This window comes from Sciurus vulgaris (assembly GCF_902686455.1).
Source record: "Sciurus vulgaris genome assembly, chromosome: 10".
In the NCBI taxonomy this organism is placed as follows: Eukaryota; Metazoa; Chordata; class Mammalia; order Rodentia; family Sciuridae; genus Sciurus; species Sciurus vulgaris.
The window spans coordinates 136200354-136206284 of record NC_136470.1 but is presented as its reverse complement, the minus strand read 5'-3'; positions in this window follow the sequence as shown (position 1 = coordinate 136206284).

Sequence of the window (5931 nt, the reverse complement as noted above, 5' to 3'; positions counted from 1 at the left end):
CCCTGGTGTGGAGGGGGCACACAGGTACTGTGACACAAAGTCCCTGGGATGGAGGGGGCACACAGGTACTGTGACACAAAGTCCCTGGGATGGAGGGGGCACACAGGTACTGTAACATAGAGTACCTTGAATGGAGGGGGCACACAGGTACTGTGACACAAAGTCCCTGGGATGGAGGGGACACACAGGTACTGTGACACAAAGTCCCTGGGATGGAAGGGGCACACAGGTACTGTGACACAAAGTCCCTGGTGTGGAGGGGGCACACAGGTACTGTGACACAAAGTCCCTGGGGTGGAGGGGGCACACAGGTACTGTGACACAAAGTCCCTGGGGTGGAGGGGGCACAGGTACTGTGACACAAAGTCCCTGGGATGGAAGGGGCACACAGGTACTGTGCCATAGAATCACAGATGGAGGGGGCTCACAGGTACTGTGACAAGAGTCCCTGGGATGGAGAGGGCACACATGTAGTGTGACACAGAGTCCCTGGGATGGAGAGGGCTCACAGGTACTGTGTCACAGAGTCACAGATGGAGAAGGCACACAGGTACTGTGTCACAGAATCCCTGGGATGGAGGGGGCACACAGGTACTGTGTCACAGAATCCCTGGATGGAGGGGGCACACAGGTACTGAGACACAGAGTCCCTGGGATAGAGTGGGCACACAGGTACTATAACATAGAGTCCCTGGGATGGAGGGGGCACACAGGTACTGTGACACAAAGTCCCTGGGGTGGAGGGGGCACACAGGTACTGTGACACAAAGTCCCTGGGGTGGAGGGGGCACACAGGTACTGTGACACAAAGTCTCTGGGGTGGAGGGGGCACACAGGTACTGTGACACAGAGTCCCTGGGATGGAGGGGGACACACAGGTACTGTGCACTAGAGTCCCTGGGATGGAGGGGCACACAGGTACTGTGCACAGAGAGTCCCTGGATGGAGAGGGCACACAGGTACTGTGACACAGAGTCCCTGGGATGGAGAGGGCACACAGGTACTGTGTCACAGAATCACTGCGGTGGAGAGGGCACACAGGTACTGTGACACAGAGTCACTGGGATGGAGGGGGCACACAGGTACTGTGACACAGAGTCCCTGGGATGGAGAGGGCACACAGGTACTGTGACACAGAGTCCCTGGGATGGAGAGGGCACACAGGTACTGTAACATAGAGTCCCTGGGATGGAGGGGGCACACAGGTACTGTGACAAAAAGTCCCTGAGGATGGAGGGGGCACACAGGTACTGTGACACAGAAGTCCTGGGATGGAGGGGCACACAGGTACTGTGACTAGATTCACAGATGGAGGGGGCTCACAGGTCTGTGAAATGGAGTCCCTGGTATGGAGGGCCACACAGGTACTGGTAGTGTGACACAGAGTCCCTGGGATGGAGAGGGCACACAGGTACTGCGACACAGAGTCCCTGGGATGGAGAGGTCACACATGTACTGTGACTAGTGTCGCAGATGGAGGGGGTTCACAGGTACTGTGAAATGGAGTCCCTGGTATGGAGGGCCACACACGTACTGGTACTGTGACACAGAGTCCCTGGGATGGAGAGGGCACACAGGTACTGTGACACAAAGTCCCTGGGATGGAGAGGGCACACAGGTACTGTGACACAGAGTCCCTGGGATGGAGAGGTCACCCATGTACTGTGACTAGAGTCACAGATGGAGGGGGCTCACAGGTACTGTGAAATGGAGTCCCTGGTATGGAGGGCCACACAGGTACTGGTATTGTGACACAGAGTCCCTGGATGGAGAGGGCACACAGGTACTGTGATACAGAGTCCCTGGGATGGAGGGGGCACACAGGTACTGTGACACAGAATCCCTGGGATGGAGAGGGCACACAGGTACTGTGACATAGAGTCCCTGGGATGGAGGGGCACACAGGTACTGTGACACAGAGTCCCTGGGATGGAGAGGGCACACAGGTACTGTGACATAGAGTCCCTGGGATGGAGGGGCACACAGGTACTGTGACATAGAATCACAGATGGAGAGGGCTCACAGGTACTGTGAAATAGAGTCCCTGGTATGGAGGGCCACACAGGTACTGGTACTGTGACACAGAGTCCCTGGGATGGAGAGGGCACACAGGTACTGTGACACAGGGTCCCTGGGATGGAGGGGGCACAGAGGTACTGTGACATAGAGTCCCTGGGATGGAGGGGGCACACAGGTACTGTGACAGAGTCCCTGGGATGGAGGGGGCACACAGGTACTGTGTCACAGAGTCCCTGGGATGGAGAGGGCACACAGGTCCTGTGACATAGAGTCCCTGGGATGGAGGGGGCTCACAGGTACTGTGACATAGAGTCCCTGGGATGGAGGGGGCTCACAGGTACTGTGACAGAGAGTCCCTGGGATGGAGGGGGCATACTGGTACTGTGTCACAGAATCCCTGGAATGGAGAGGGCACACTGGTACTGTGACATAGAGTCCCCGGGATGGAGGGGGCACAGTGGTACTGTGACATAGAGTTCCCGGGATGGAAAGGGATCCACAGAGTCACCTTGACATAGATTCCCCGGGATCGAGAGGGGTCACATATACGTGGGGTAAACTCCCTGTTGCCGTGGGCGCACCTGTTGTAGAGTCCCTCGGTGTCGTGGTCCTTTGTTCCTGATTACAGATGGGCTCACCTGGATTTCCAGGGCAAGTGCTTCTCACTCCGTCCCGCACAGCTGGCGTAGCATGATGTGGCCTTCATGGAAATGGTGTCTGGAAGGTTATGACGGAGCCCAAGAATACTGAGGCTAATGCTGCGTGAGAGAACGCTGTGGAGTCTGGTAGACTGGGTGGCTTCTCCACTGCAGAGTGGACAAGTTGTTGGAACACAGCACAACACTGAGACTTCAGAGCGGGGGTTGCCTGTGCCAGGCAGGCACTGTCATTCCGTAGGCAGGAATTGCTGACCCCCATGAAGTGAGGTGAGTAACCTGCCCACGGTCTCTGCTGGTGGCTGTGCTGTGACTGGATTCCAGATCTCAGTCTGTCTAGGGCTCTTTCATTCCATGTGATCAACCACGAGCCACCTTGGAGCCTGACCCAGCTACCACTGAGCGGCTTTCTTTCAAGGCCCCCCGGGGCTCTGTGGTCGAGTTCTTGGGGACTCTGCTGATTTGCCTGAGCCTCTTCAGCACATGCTTCTGTGGAGAACCTCCTTCGAGAGTCCCTTCTCTGCCTTTCCCCTGGCCAAGGACTTCGTGCTTGGGAACTACCTGTGCCCGGTGCCATCCTACTTAGCTGGTTCCGGTGGTCTGAGGCAGGGCTTAGAGGGTGCTACAGGACTGCTTGATCTGTTTGCTGGCGTCACTCTTTCCAGGCTGGCTCCAGGGTCACATGAAGTCTCTGTCCCCCTCACATAGATGACTGCCATAGACTCTTCGATTTACTCATGTGCAAACACAGCAAGAAAATTGTGTCTCAGTCAGAAAGTGCTGAGATTAGGACCTGTGAGCACTGCAATCTTGTCCTGAGTTTCCTGTCCGTACCTGAAGCAACCGTGGTGGCCACAGGATGGAATCCATTGAGCAGCCAAGACCTTAGCCAAATGCATCCCTCTGAAGACACATGGGAGGACTGGCTTCACCCAACTCCATGCACTCAGGGAGAGGGACGTTTCCTAGAGCATACGTGGGGTTCCCTTACCAAAAGAAAGGGACAGACTGCTGGGTGGCAAAACCAACGAGCGCCTGCAGCAACCACCTCCTTTTCTCAGCTCAGGTACCACTTGGCCTCTGGATTCGCCCAGGGTCCAGTTCTAGGATCCTTCTCTTCTATGGCTACGCTCCCCATCAAGGTGGCTTCACCCAGTGCATTGTGAAAGGGGAGGGTTGTCATCCACAGCACATCAAGCCACTCTGGATGACATTGCAGTGCAACTGTGGGCCGTGGGGCTTCATGAGAAGTAGTATTGAGTGGGGTGAGAAATAGACAATCCTGGCGGCCCATTTTCAGAATATAGTATCCAGCTTTAAATGTAAAATGGAGATGTGGAAAGGCACTCATTCCAAGGGGACTGTCCCACCACAGAGAACAAAGGGAGGTGGGGACCACTACAGGTACATGTCTTTAAATAGCCCAGTAGGAGACAGTAAAACCTAGGCCATGTTGGGGAGACTGTGCGCCCCATAGTACTTAGCCAATGAGGAACTAGGCGGGGACCCTGAGCTCTAGGGGATAAAACGCTGGTCGTACCCAGTCTGGGGGTCCCTGACCACTAGGCTCCAGATCTCGCAAGACTGTCATTAAAGCAAAGCCTCCCTTTTTGCTGTTCCTTGTGTCTTAGTCCAGTCTTAGGGCTGGGACAGGTGAGCGTTTGTCACAGTGGGAAGTCTGAGAGGAAGGAGGACCCTTGACCTAAGCGTGTGAGGACACAAAGCCCGTGCTGCTCCTTTTCCTTTGCTCCAAGGATATGGGCAAGGTTGAGGGCAGTTCACCATCAAGACCGGCAGAGGGAAGAGCTGTCGCCAGGTGGGGCCGATCTCCACATGCCTACCGTTCTCCTCGTGAAACTGAACTTCTGGCTGGTTTGCTTGCTGGGGCGGTGGGCAGATCTCCTGGGGTGTCCCTGTTCTCTGCTCTTGAGGTTCACTGGGGTCATCTATGCAGGACATTCTCGAACCCGACGCATGGTTACTGCAGAGGTTGCCTTTTGTCCTGGTTGTGGGGAATTGCACTTGTTCTGTAGGTGTGTGGGGAGGAATTGTGAATGTTAGGATATGCCTGGATAGGAGATGGGGTCTGTGCACCCGAGCTGTCCAGTGCCCAACAGCATGGTACTGACCTTTCCGACTTCATTCTATAGCTTTTCTGCTAAATACACAAACTCCATTTCTAATGAGAAATCCATAAGGCCCTTTGTCTTGGGTTTCTGGTTGTAGGTTTATTTGAGAAAAGTCATCTGTGATTCTAGAATAATAATTTCTGAACATCGTATCTGTTCTTCTCGGTCTGTGTCTGGATTGCCCCAGTTATCAAGCTCCAGACCCTTACCATGCACTGTCCGGCAGTGCCTGGGTATTTCAGAGAATCTACCAACTGCATGTGGCCAAAGGTGAACCCCTAATTTCCTCTTTTTTCTTCCAACAAATTTGACATTCTACATCTTCTTCATTTCAGTAGATGCCGCTCTTGTGTATCCAGCTGCTGAAGCAAAGCCCTGGAAGGTGCTCTCTGTTCCTCTTTCCCTTCTCCCCCACCAGGCCATCACCAGGTCCTGTCCGACCCCTCACTTCCTTCCACCCCCTGCTGCCTGGGTCACTGCTCTGTAATCTCTCACTGGCCCACTTCAGCTCTGCCCCACACCTGCCGCCTCTGTGTGGGGGGCCAGGCTGGTCTGAGTGGTCAACCATGTACCTTCCGGGCTTCCCCCTGCCTCCTGCTGTTCCCCCTGGAGTTTCTGTGGACCTCCAGGCCCTGTGGTCTGTCCTTGCTGCAGGCTCTGCTGGTCTCATCTACTCTACTTCTCAGGCATGGGTCACCCCACGTTGGGGATGCATGGCTTGGCAGCACATGTGCACACACACTCACACGCATCTACCCTGTATGGTCAAGGTCCAGATGCTTTTGAGAAAACAGGCGGCCATGGACGATGGGAGCAGATGCAGTATACTTTAGTAGGGCTTTTCGCTTGTCGCCAGTTCCCGATTGGGATGGATGGAGCAGGGCAGGGAGGGTCCTGCTGGCTCTCCGATTGCAGCCAGAATCCCACGATGTCACAAGCCTTCCACACGTAGGGCGCACATGGGGACTAGCGTTCTTCCCTCAGTGTGCCTCGACTTGCCTGGCTCGATCTTAGCTCCCATCAGCAAAGCCACATCCAATTGGAGGAGCGGCAGTGGACCTAAAAACAGCCTCTTGCTTCCCAGCGTCCTAGAAGTCCCGCTACCCACAGCCCTGTCCCCCTGCTCT